At 31.0% G+C, this 13,477-nt stretch overlaps 1 protein-coding gene across 2 annotated transcripts in view; it reads left to right on the forward strand.

Annotated features, from left to right (window-relative positions):
- Nucleotides 1-13,477, forward strand: part of LOC118070309 (uncharacterized) — a 157,836-nt gene that overhangs the window by 36,446 nt on the left and 107,913 nt on the right. For both annotated transcript variants that reach the window (XM_035088848.1, XM_035088849.1), the window contains exons 3-4: nt 10,697-10,921; nt 11,029-11,156. The gene's annotated coding sequence lies outside the window, so the exon portion shown is untranslated. The remainder of the gene's footprint in view (nt 1-10,696; nt 10,922-11,028; nt 11,157-13,477) is intronic.

Below are 13,477 nucleotides of genomic sequence, written 5' to 3' on the forward strand. Positions count from 1 at the left end.
TGCATACACAAATTGATATATTTTGTTGATTTAATATGTTAGAAGTCTATTTTTTATAACGGTTAAGATTTTTTGTATCCATAAGAAAAAAAATCTGTTGCAGTAACAAATATTGTTGTTGTAACAAAAGAAGACTATTATGCATTAAAAAAAATATCTAAGTAATTTTCTATTTAAATAATGTTTTGTTTTTAATTACTTTTAGTAATTTAAGAATCTTAAGTTGAGTTGTAAATCTATTATTGTTTTTCTTGAGCAGAACATAGTTTTTATTCTAATAACTTAGCGTCAATAGAAGTAAAAATAATATATATGATAGATAAATTAAAAATTTCTAACCACTAGGAAAAAATATTTAAACCATTTAAAAATACTAACTACTCACTTTATTATTGAATTCCATTTATTTTTCTTCAGCAAATTTTTCAACATTTCTCCAATAAAAAGCATTTCTAAATAAGTAATAAATCTCCAAATAAAATTATATTTTTCAATTCTTCCGTCGGCTGCAGTATTTAACGATCAAAGAATAAGGTATTGATGAAACAAACGACTATGTCAGATTTGTGTGAAACAATAGAAGAAGGCTTTTCCATACACCGCAATAATCCCGATGAAGGCAGGATCAAAACTTAATAACGGATGAATCGAATTTTGTTTGAGGTATTTCATGGAGATCGAACCAAAAATTCTGCAATACTTGTCTCTGGTATCAACTTTGTATGCAAGCTAGTACTATGTACTATGAATAAGAACAATCTGTACATTGTTATGAGTGTTGACTCTTTAAAGACACTTTATGTATGTAAACATTGCTCCATATATCTACACTTAGCCTTGCAAATCTATTGAGGCTTCATTTATTCTTGAAAACTTCGGGAATTTTTTCCTCTCTAATTACCCTGCTTCATCGAAGTAAAATGTTACCTCTATTGTTCGTTATTTCCATTCAAAAAAAAAAAAAATTAATATTTTTTAAAAGTTGAAAAAAATTTTAAACTTGCCATTTTAAAAGAATAAAAATACTGTCTAAATAAAGATTGATAAATAAAACAAAAAATCCTAATTAACTTTTAAACAACTTTTTGCTTTTTTACCAAGCATAAATCACTGCTGTCTCTTTGTGTTTATATTCATAGATGTGTTGAAGAAGATTGAAGAGCTCTGACAGTAGGTGATATATACAAAGCACTAGGGAGTGCTCACGAAATTTATTGGATTATAAAACTTGCAACAAAATAATCAATACTTCTTAATTTAAAAAAGAAATTCTCACACTCTTGAAACTTTTTAATTAATTCCACTTTAATCTTCAATTAAATTAATTGACAGCTTATTTAACCTTACTTTACAAAGTATGTTGAAAGTAATTGTTATACCCTTGACTACTCTCGTTTTACATTTATAAGAATTTCCTTCAAATATCGTTGGATATTTGTATGAAAAAGTCAATCTTGTATTTGATCCTGTTTCTCTTTTCCTCCCTCACTTTGTTATGGATGATGTTCTCCTCATGAACGTTAGGTATTCGATTGTGAGTGGCGAGGGGGTTGACAGTGATAAATGGCTACTGTCCAGAGTTCAATATATATATATATGCGGTCGTTGAAGCATGGTATATAATTATACTTCAAAAATATACTGTATCAATTGTGACATAATATACATTATGCGTTCAGCATATAAATATAATATATTTTTTATTTAATAAATATAAATTTTAATGATAGCATTTTAGTAAAAAAAAGAATTTCCTTAGATTAATTAAAAATTAAAGTGGATAAATATTTTTTAATAATTAAATAGTGTAAGAAAAAGATTAAATAATTTTTTTTTTTTGAATTTTCAATAATATCAGAAGACAAAAATTATCATTTAATTCATAATTTAGCATTTAGACAGCTGGAAATACGATGGTGAAGTGAAAATAATGTGAAGCGGAACGAGAAGTGACATTTAACAAAGAGTCGAGTACTTTCGAGGAGGGAATTTTCGTTATCACACTGTCGCATGGTAATGATAAATGAATGGATTCGTATATATGTACAAGCATAGCAAAGTATAATTCTTGGACCATTCATTGCGACACTTTATTTTCCCCCAAGTTAATCAATCAAATCTCAGTTAGATGATATCTAAGTTTTTCCTCAATTACTAAGATATAAGTTACTCGTGCTATCTCTTGACCAATTACACTTGTGCATATTTTTGACATCAGTGTCATTTATATCAAATGTCAATAATTAAAATCATGGAAAATTCTATTTTATATTTATTTTCTGAAACATAAATATAACCTTTTTGTTCAATTATTAATAAAGACATTAATCAGATTTAAATAATTAATTTCATCAAAGATCTATCAGAATGTAAAATAATTAAAATTATGTACATTAGAGTATTAGATTGCTTTTAGCAAGTAATATCTCTGCTAAATAATTAATGCAGCATAAAAATAATAATGATAATAATGGTATAAATAAAAGAAGTAAAAGATTTTAAGTGGATGAGTAGAAAAGTCGAATGAGTTAGCACAGAAATAATTGTAACAGCCTGTTTTCTTGTAAGTTAATCAATCAAATCTGGTAGACGATGTCAGGTTTTTTCTCGATATTGTCAGTTAGATATCAAGGGCTTAAATTTCTTTCCCCTGATACCCCACGGGATAATAGCATTTCAGAATAAGGCTAAAGTAACTCTGGCTGCTGCTACTTTTACTACTACTACTACCACCACCACTACCATGACTATCATCACCAGCACTGCTGTTCTGTATACCAATGGATGATGTTACTCATTTGACGTTTGACTAATTACCAGGGGATGACTGGCATCTTATCTCACTTATCTCTCTGCCTTGTGCTCCCTCTCAATCGAATTATTTTTTTCCTATGTATTCATTAATGACACAATGTAGTGACCCAATTTTTTGGCTAATTGACTCGATGTATCCTAAGTATTTGAGATATATACAATTTATAAATGGCTTGGTAACATTTGTCTTGTCAGCATTTGTGATTAGATTGAATGTAGATGTCATCTGATGCTTTTGTTATTCTATTTATATTCAGGAGAGTACAATCCAATTATATGTAATTCACATTTATGCTTGTAATTATTTATGCATCAGGTTTTAGATTAGATAATGTGAATAGATAATGTGTAGTTATCAATTATTCATAAATATGAATTTTTGAATAACCTTAATGATCAAAAGTGTAGATTGAAGATTAAAAAAAATTTCTTGATGAAAAAAAAAGAAGTTAAAAAAAATGTTTATTGATATTTATATTGATAGTAAAATATGTTTGGATAAAATTAATTATTTAAGATTTTAAGCCAAGATTTTTTTTCACTTGTAATCACTTTTTCGTCAAATAGAGATATAATGGACATAGATGACCAGTAGGTCGGACTAATGAATACCCTAGAGAACTCCCCGGGGGTTGAGAATTAAATGAAAAAGCTTCTCATAATTGATTCATCATGAAACCAATGTTTATCAACTTCTTATTAAAAAATTAATTAAATAATTTTTTTCTAATAATTGAAATGTAGTTATCAATCATAAAAATAGATATTTAATAATTAATTATAACGTGATACAGTTTAAATTTATAAATAGATATTATTTTCATAAACTAGACCATTTAGGATTATTGAAATAATTATTATAAGATGATTTAGAAATTATTAAAAAAATAAAATTGATTATTAACAAGTTTTTTGAAGCATAAAGAGTTTTAAAAAAGTATCTTCACTGAATCTTAATGGAAAGGAAGGATTTTTAAACGTTGATTTAGGAGTTTCTAGTAGCAAAAATAAAGGAAAATGTAAGATTAGTAGTAAGTACCAGGTGCAAGTCGGACAATCTATTCATAAAACTATAAATACGTCAAAATAGTATCTGGTATTTTGTAAACATCCCTAATACCTGGTTACGAGCCTCTGTTTTCACGTTCTTTATGATATTGCTGTGGATTAGACGAGAAATATTTCACAGTTGAAAATATCTTTAGGTACGTAAGGTTTTACGAGGACAACGTGTTATCCGAGCATTCTCGTAAAGGAACCAACTGGAAAGCCTAGTGGATTTTGCCTGGTTACTACTACACGTCCCCTTAGGCTAATCTACATTTGCAATTTGGTCGCGCCACAATTTCCAAACAAGCGGTAAGACAGCTTTGCCTTGGACCAAACTTGACTTTGGTAAACTTGCTGATAATTTTCATTGGCTCTAAACTCACGTTGCCAACTAATTCTCGCAACTTTCAAACTTTCAATCTGTTATACATGATGTTATAAGCAAGATACGGATACTTACGCAAGTACTATAATAAATTATCCTTTTTTTTGTATTGAAAATTCGCTTCAACTGCTTCTACTAACATTACCCAAACTCATTAAAACTCTTTAAAATGTTGAAAATTTATTATCCAAGGAAAAATAAACTACTATTCATGGCTTCAATTCAGAAGATATGATACTGCTGTTGTTGTACACTCTAAGTTTCAAACTCACAAGAATCTCAACAAGTCTTGCTTTGATAGAGAATCATCCAAACTCTGATGAGTAGTTGTTAGAGGGTGGTTGCCTCCAGGCAAGCATCTCCTTCTATTGGTTGAATATACTGATGTTGTTCTATTGACATTTTAGATTATCTTCATCTACAAAGTAATAATTTTATAATAAATAACATAATAACAAAGATAAATCTTTGATTGTAAAATAAAAATAAAAGAGAAATGAAAATGACTACTTCGCTCATTTCAACAAAAAGTATATTAATATCAGAAGAGATAAGGTTCAAAGCCATTTTGAGAAAAGAGAAGAAAAGCCAGTTTCAAATACACTTTTGTTACCGAAGACAGGGTTTGAAAAATGCCACATCCAATTTCCTTGATGACATCCCACGGGGATATTTCTCACTCATAGCTCCCACTCAATATATTTTTGTCATTTCGTATCTGTATAGTACACAGTATTTTTCCAATCTCTCATATAGCAAATAGAGAATAAATACACAGAGTGCACCTACGTATTTTTCAACAAGTCATAGTATGTCTAAATATTTTCAACTCCAACAGAATCATTTAGGACTAAAATATGATTCAACAACAATGTTTGGAATAAAATAAATCATGCTAAAATGTTTGCATGAATTGGTTTTTTTTGTGAATTATTTTGAAAGAAAAAGAAAACATTAAAAAAATTATTTTTAGGTGTATAATGATTTTTTTTACTCTTATTTACAAGGAAAAAATGTCAAAGAAGTAATTGAAATGAATCTTAGTCAAAGAAATTCAAATGCAAATCCGAAAAAACACTCGTAAAGTAAAGGATGTAACAAAGCCTTGATACTCGATTTTTTATTTTATTTATTATGCTTTGTCCTTGATGTACAGCTTACGAACATAAAGCAAAGTAAATTTGCATGCGTCGTGAGAGAAATTATATATATTTGGTAGGATTTGCATCAGGAAGACTAACAGTTATTGCTCGGTTTCTCATCAGGACTTATGGCCACCCTTGGTTGGCTATCGGGTGGCATCTCGAGACGAATAGTCTGGGAATGAAATTATCCCGAATGTATTTCGTGTCTCTTCAAGCATGCAGTCTCTCGTTCTGGCAATGGCTCTGACTGCGAAATTGTATAGGATCGTTGGTGGCTGAGACTAATGCTGTCGAGTTGCCGAGGTCTTGGTGGTCATCTTACGATACGGTTGTTTTGGCGTCCTGACTAATTAAGATGCTCCGCTGTATTCAGGCAATTCTCTGTTTGAAATTCTCTATTTTCGACATTAGAAACTCAGGCAAACTAAGTGCCCAAACATTCGCTTAAAACCCGCTCGTTTCTGTGGAAGGTACATTTAAGATATATATGTATTCACTATATCACAGAGCATCCGCTCTAGCAGGGATAATCTGCGCTACGTCGCTTTTGTCAGCCAGGAATTGCGTGACATTAAGCTCTACGATGAAACTTAGCTTGGACCCTGCGGATGTGAACAATGAAGTGACAAATATCTTAATACGTAGTTGGTGGTTCTTGCGTCGTTGCATAGAGGAGTCTTGTTGACTTATTAGACTGTGGACATTTGTTATTTCTCCCTATAATAGTTAATACTGAATTTATACTGTTAGATCTTCATTTCAACAATAATTGATGGGTCTTGTTAAACAAGTGGAATTGTCTCTATAAATAATTCAGACATTTCTAATAGCCTCCATTTAATTCTATTGTTCATTTTATAACGATGTACTTATTATATCTTTACTATTTTTGTCTTCATTTAAATTCACAGTTTATTTGAAATTTTAATGACATTATGTATTCATAAAAGTTTTTATTCTTAATCTTACAACAAATTAACGTTGCAGAAATTTCATTTTATATTTAAAAAAAAAAAGAAAAAAGAAAGAAATCTATTAAATATCTATTGTGTTATGTTATGCGTTATGTCATTCTCATAAGATAATAGTTGGACAATAGCAGTACAATATTAAGATCATGATGGAGTCTTAATTAAAGACAGAACACCACCTGTTTAATAATAATAGTGTGTAGTTAATTTGAATACCTGAGTCAACGCTCCCAAGACCATTTTCATTATTATTATTCCACAAAAGCTATTCGAATTGTGGAGTTTCATTAAAACTATTGCTTTATTATTATCATATCACAATTTAGTACAAGAGAATGAAATATTTTAGTTTTTTTTAATTTAAAGTTAGATTTTCTCAAGAGTGAAAGTGGAATTTTTGCAATTTTATTGCCATCAATATCTCAAGGGGTTGAGAGTTAACAATGTCCATCCATGAACATTCTGGATAATGGAAGTTTTTTTTACCGGAATAAATATAAGTTTGAATTGATAAAAATCCATAAAGACTCGTGTTTAAAAAATGTGTGTCCATTTTGACATGCATGCCGAGCTGTTCTCTTATACTGACGAGGGCTGATCCCACAGGGAAAACTGTAGAATCGCTTAATAGTATCCATAAATAGTAATATCTGTCGGTTGCCACGTACAAGTCGTTGTTTGGTAACGAGCCATCAGTGTACCCAACCACATGGGGCACACACTAATCCCGGTATAGTAAGGGGTTAGTAACCCTACAGAACGATTCGCGAAAATTTGACTTCTTGGTAGCATATAGATATATTTGGATCCGTGAATAAATATATCGAAATATACAATACCCGTCATAAATGACAATTTTGCTTCTTCTGGATTGAAATACTGAAATTGTTTCCTTTATAGTAGAAAGACCCTTCAAAGCCATCAGCTTTCAGACTTTAAGCTCTGGAGCTCGAGGTCTTCAATTTTACAGACACTTTCTTAATTATGTTTTATGTTGTACAATCGTTAAGTATTTAATTCATTATTTTGATGCATAAAATGGAAACTAAATTCCGGAAAACTGATTAAATTAATTCAACAAAAGTCAATAAATAAATTTTTACTTTGATTATAAATTTAAAATTCTTGTTTTTGCAGCTGGTATTTTTTTTTATTCTTTTCTTCCCTAGATCTACGTCTTTATTTGATTGCAAAAAAAAAACGTCTTATCCTTGAATTTATTTTTTTCTTAAACATTTGACAGAATAACTTAAATTCCACATAATGCTTTCAAAAGAATAAATGCTGCTACTTATTTTTTTTCTTTTACAACTGTCTTTTATATCTTAATGATGAGTCGGGAAATGGTGTTTTAGTACTACGTTGTCGAATCTTTTAAGCCGTCCAACACGATGTTAATTAGAGCGGTGTCTCAGGGTGCGCAATTTCCTGATGCTTGCAAAGGAGACTTAGTGACTTGACTTGATTTCAAGGTTTTAGACGAGATTTGAATTAGAGTATAAGGAGAAGAGGGAAGCAAGACGAATGAGAAATTCTTGGCAAAGTCACTGCTCTTGTATATATATTTATATATAGTACACTAGTATACAGTAGTAAGACAAATCCCGGAGGAAGTTAGCACGGATTACGCCAGGCATCCATCACTCTCATTTCTTTTCAGTCGACGGCAGAAGTGTTGGAAAAGAAAATGAGGGTGGTCGGGTAAAGTGGCAGTGGTTTCCAGCCGCGATCATCTACAGGGATGTATTGTTCACGAATGTTCACTAGGATTAGGGGTCGATTTTATAAGGAGTCAGATATATCGACGAAAATAGAAGATTACTCCCTTTTTTTAAAGCTCGGGCTTATGTTAAATAAAATACACTAGGGCGCAAGGTTATATGACCGATGACCAGAATTGATTAAACCTTTTATCAATTCACATTATCTTATAAAAACAGAATATTCTTCTTTCATTTTTAAAAGCTTCGTCGAGGATATCATGATACTATTTGATTTATAAAATGATACCTTAATTCACTTCGTAGGTTTTACAGTAAGCTATCAAGTTATGTCATCTGAAACGTTTGATTGCCGAATGATAAACATATTTATCATCGTAATACATTTCGAGGTTTATATTTTTCATCAATTTAGATATAAAGGTTTGATAATAATTCTCAGCATACCAGCATCAATTAAAAAATAAAAAATCCATTATTATTTTTGTGATTATCTTTGGTGTACATGTAACGTATATTTAATGCGTTAAAATATTTCATATAATCAGAATCAAATGCGTAACAGACAACGAGAGATTATCAGTCAGACTTAACGTGACGATGATCCGTCAACCACGATATGCCTACAGAATAGAGCCAAGGGATGATATGTATAAAAAGAAAATCTATAATAGTGTAAAGGGGTTGGAAAATCTCAACCCCTTCACGCAGTCACGTGACTTGACAGCTAGGCGTGATGTGTTAGATGACACGTGACCCTCAGCATATATATATGGATATACGCGTCTCAAATCCCAAACCGCTTTACTCTTCCCATACCCGCACTTTTCAAGCATCGATAATTTCTGTTTTTAAAAGTGCATATCATTTGCTCTGACGTTTCTACAGATGAATACTAATAGAAGAATGGGATCAAAGGGAATTACAGTTGGTAAATATTTTTATTTGAGATTTTGGTAATGTCTATTGATTTTTAATCAACTTCCGGGTGATACAATGAAGATATTAATTTTTTAAATTAGAATCAAGTGAGGTATTAAGGATATTTTATAACAACTGATAGTTAAAATTAATTTTTTAGATGAATAATAATTATTATTTTTAAACAAAGTGTACTTTGAGTTTAACTTTATTTATTTATATCATTGTGCTCTAAATATTTGAATTAATATAATTTACTAGTTGCTATTGGTATTGAGTTGATGAAAAAAATAATTAATTATTCTAAGGATGTTCACGTCACCATATTTAATAAAAATAAGAACTTTTATTAGCCCTGAGTGAAGTTCTTCTTTCTTCAGCCAATATCGATTATTTTTATGACTCCATCCGACAGATTTACTTTCATTGTAAAGCTAAAAATTTTCAATTGAATACTTTTATTGAAAGTTACTTGGAAAAGTTGGTAGCAAAAGTCAAATTGAGAAGAATAATATAATGAAAGAATGAGAGAGAGAAAGGAAGAGTTGTAAAAAGTGTAAGTTATATTTGTCCCAGCTATATACATCCTCTATAGCCACAGTAATTCGTTTTTCTGTAAAAGTTCCTCCTTATTCTTTTTCCCTTTTTCTCACATACTGACGTCATGATGTCCAGTCTAGGGTCTTAGAATCGCGGAAGACGTGAACGTTAATGGTGTCATAAAAGTTAACGACAATGTTTCTTCTGTACGATTCTTCGGCAATACCTATCCTCATTTTTGGTCGTTCAACTTAGCTTCCCTCTTCATTTATTCTCTTTTGACAAGTATATATGTGCGTAAGATTTATATTAATCGGACCAGCATCATCAATAAACAACTATGACCATGATCTAAATTAGTGGCTCAGACTTGAATGAATATTACAAGCAACTAATGGTCTTCAATTTCGAAACATGGATTATTGTCGTACGCATCTAAAGTATCCTGTGGGCACGATAATTGGAAAAGATGCTTAGCATATTTTTAGTTCTAATCACAGACACCACCAGCTACCTAAGTAAGGGAGGTTTAAAGTCTCTTTTGCATGTCAGACTTAGTCCGTTTGCCTTCTCTTTGCTCTCTTATTCTCCATGTCTCTTACTAGTCTAGTCTACTATACTACGAATACCCAGGATCATTCAACGACACTGCCCTTGTTGTATCCGAGATAGGGTTTAGGGAATAACCAATCTGCTTACAACCCCCTTAGCTTGAATAATTAACCGAAAGGGGAACGCTTGCATACGACTTTTTGCCCGTGTCATTTATTACGAAACCACCTTGTTCGTTAACTTGGTATTTAAATGTGAATAGAGATTTAAATGAGCTTAAAAACAGGTAGATATATTAACCACATATATACGCAAATTTTAACGGGTTGTATTTAACCTGCGTCTTACCTGATATGTCTTGAATAACAAATGGGTTTAATTTTTACCACCATTGTTGCTTTGTACTGATGTCAATAAAGAACACGTGTTTGCAACTGTTTTTTTTTAAATTAATTATTGAAATAGTCAAGTAATTTTAAATTGCTTGAAATAACTTTATAAAATAATTAAAATATCATTAATAATAACTAACAATAATTTTTAAACTTCTTATACATAATATGAAGTGCTAAATTTCAATTTAATTTTCTTTTTCAGATGTAAAATTGGTGTAACCGTCATCTTTCCAGTCCATCAAACATCTCTGACAGCGAGTTATAAATTTTTAAGTGGCACTTTGGAATTCAATTAATCTCTTTGAATATTAATACCACGTTTGACTCGTCTTTTAATTAATATCTCGATGTGTCAAAGGGATAAGTACATAATCAAGAATGCCTTGATGTCAAACACTTTAATCACTGTAAACTCTAGTGTATAAAGGTATGTGTAATTATTAGATTGTATTATTACCATTAGAAAGAAATAAAAAAGAAAAATCATTAAATTAATTCTCTTCAACAATCGTAGTAAAGTAATTAAATTTACAGGAAAAAGAAGTGAAAAAGCAAGAAATATAATAGTAGATCTGTCCAATCGTTAACTCTTGATGCGCAAGATGACCCTCCGAGCCATTTCATACTCTTTGCTTGGCGGCACTGTGGTACACGCTGACTGAGTAAGTACAATCGCTTTTACTCTATACTGTATTAAACCCTACGGGCCGAAGGGTTAGGGAAGATCATTATCAGAGGCTTAACCACGCGAGAATTTTTAATCAGAGGGTGCGCACCCCTTTACAGTAATACCAGCTTCTCTTTCGTACTCCCTTGTCTTGCTGTCTGCTTTTCTCTCAACTACAATGTAATACGAACAACAATTGTCACCCTCTGACTGTATTTAATTTGTTAATTTATCGAGCAGTCGGTACGATGAAAATTTTAGCCAGGTCGTATGTAGACGAAAGAGACATTCTTTCATTCTACTCAGAACAATAATGCATCATAAAAATTTTTGTCATTTATTTAAATGATATTTTATTTCTTCAAGTTTAAATAGAGTTTAGTTAATGAAATTGCTATAAAAGCCAATATGTCTCAAGTTTCCCTAATTGATTGATCAAATAATTGATCTAACATGAATGTAAAACTTTATATTCATATGAAGGAAACTAAGTGAGCCATGAATTCAGTTTACTGGAGTATATATACATAGACAAGAACCCTCGATTAGCATCATCTCGAGAACTGCTTTATGTACAAAGCAGCTTCAGTTGTCCCACGCACCTTTCGTATGCATTCATATGCAAATCTCTTTACCGGGTAGTGACCACAAAATCTGCATAACGTTAGATTACCCGTGATTTCATTGGTCCCCGAAGATAAGACGTTGGAAATAGCTATTACTTTTAGTTCACATTATCAAAAAGAAAAAAAAAAATTGCCAAGTGTAAAAGCATATTACAATATTATCAATATTTACATGGAATGTGAGACTTTCTGCTTTGTTAATTGACTTTGATCCTGGAGGTAGACCATCAGCAAATGAACAAACCAACTTCACTATGAGGGTTTCTAATGAAACCTTAAAAAATATTTTCAATATGATATTAGATTTTAGGTAATATATTCGCAATATCAACATTATTACGTTTATTAAATCATATCACAAATTCAAATATTATCTTCTTGTCATTGTTCTTCATCAATAAGCTTAGGGTAGCAGTATTTGGTTGACCTTTCTTGCATATGTAGTCTAGTCTAGCTGTAAATTTTAATAAATACCGAGTATTTAGAGCGACTCTATCTAAGTCCTTTACCATAATGACCACCAAGTTCTACCCTGCTACTAAAACCTCACCATCTCTTATCGCGTCTCTCACTCTCATGTTCATCACGCATCAGCATTGTCTATATGTATATACATATACTGTACGCAGTACTTATACTAATACACGTGCAATCCTATAATTAAATCCGTTAATCAAGGCTTATGGTGCGGAGTGACCCTATCAACTTGGTTTATTGTGATCTGCGTAATCTACGTTAAATTAAGACGAACTGAATGCCAACTGCCAAGCGTGCGAAACCGCTCATTACTATATGTCTCTTATATGTATACATATACAATAGATACAATAGGGAGAAATAAATGATTCAAGTCATTGAGACCTAAATCAATGGTAATAACCACTGATAATAAGGGGGGAGTCCATTTCCTTTTGCCTTGTGGGTTAATGAAGGTAATCAAACAATCATAATATTCAAATTATTAGATGTTTTACATGATTTAAGATCGTCTGGGATCAATTAAGGGAACATAATGGATGTATTAATGTTCTAGGGTGTCAAGAATTTAGAATCCATTTTTTTTTAATAAGACAGTTCTTAATTTTGAAATTAAAATTTTTTTTCTCTACAAGAAGGCTTTTATTTTCATTTAATAAATTCTTTCATTTATTCTTGTATTCAAAATAATATGATGCCTTTATTTTGAATACTATTTAGATTTAATTGTATCTTCGTTCACTTATTTGTTTGAACTTTTATAAACTATATCATAATTACAAGTCCTTAGAAAAGTTCTTGAGTTGACTGCACTATTGTTATTTATTTAGGTGAGGTTATGATTTGTTATAATAGCTTTTACCTCACTCATCATAGATGAGAGGATTGTAAAAATAATATTGTTTATTTTTTAATGATGATCAACATTGTTAAAGTTAATTGGTAATAAATCATGAGAAGAGTTTGTTATCAATTAAGAAGGAAAAAAAAATGAAAGGGAATTCGAGTTGTTCAATTTGTCGGTATTTTCTTATAGATTTTGAAGCGACAGTAGTAGAAGTCGAGAGTAGCAGGTTGAACATAGAAAACATCGTTGAAGTGTAATTGGCACTGGAGAGGGCCACTCATCTTGGTTCATTAGAGAAAATATCTTCTCCATTGTCAAGGGCTTATACCCGTGTCTCTGTTGCGAAAAGACAGAATTATTTTTGTT

The sequence above is a fragment of the Chelonus insularis genome, unplaced genomic scaffold (assembly GCF_013357705.1).
Source record: "Chelonus insularis isolate UGA/USDA-ARS -01 unplaced genomic scaffold, ASM1335770v1 contig_568_pilon, whole genome shotgun sequence".
NCBI lineage: Eukaryota > Metazoa > Arthropoda > Insecta > Hymenoptera > Braconidae > Chelonus > Chelonus insularis.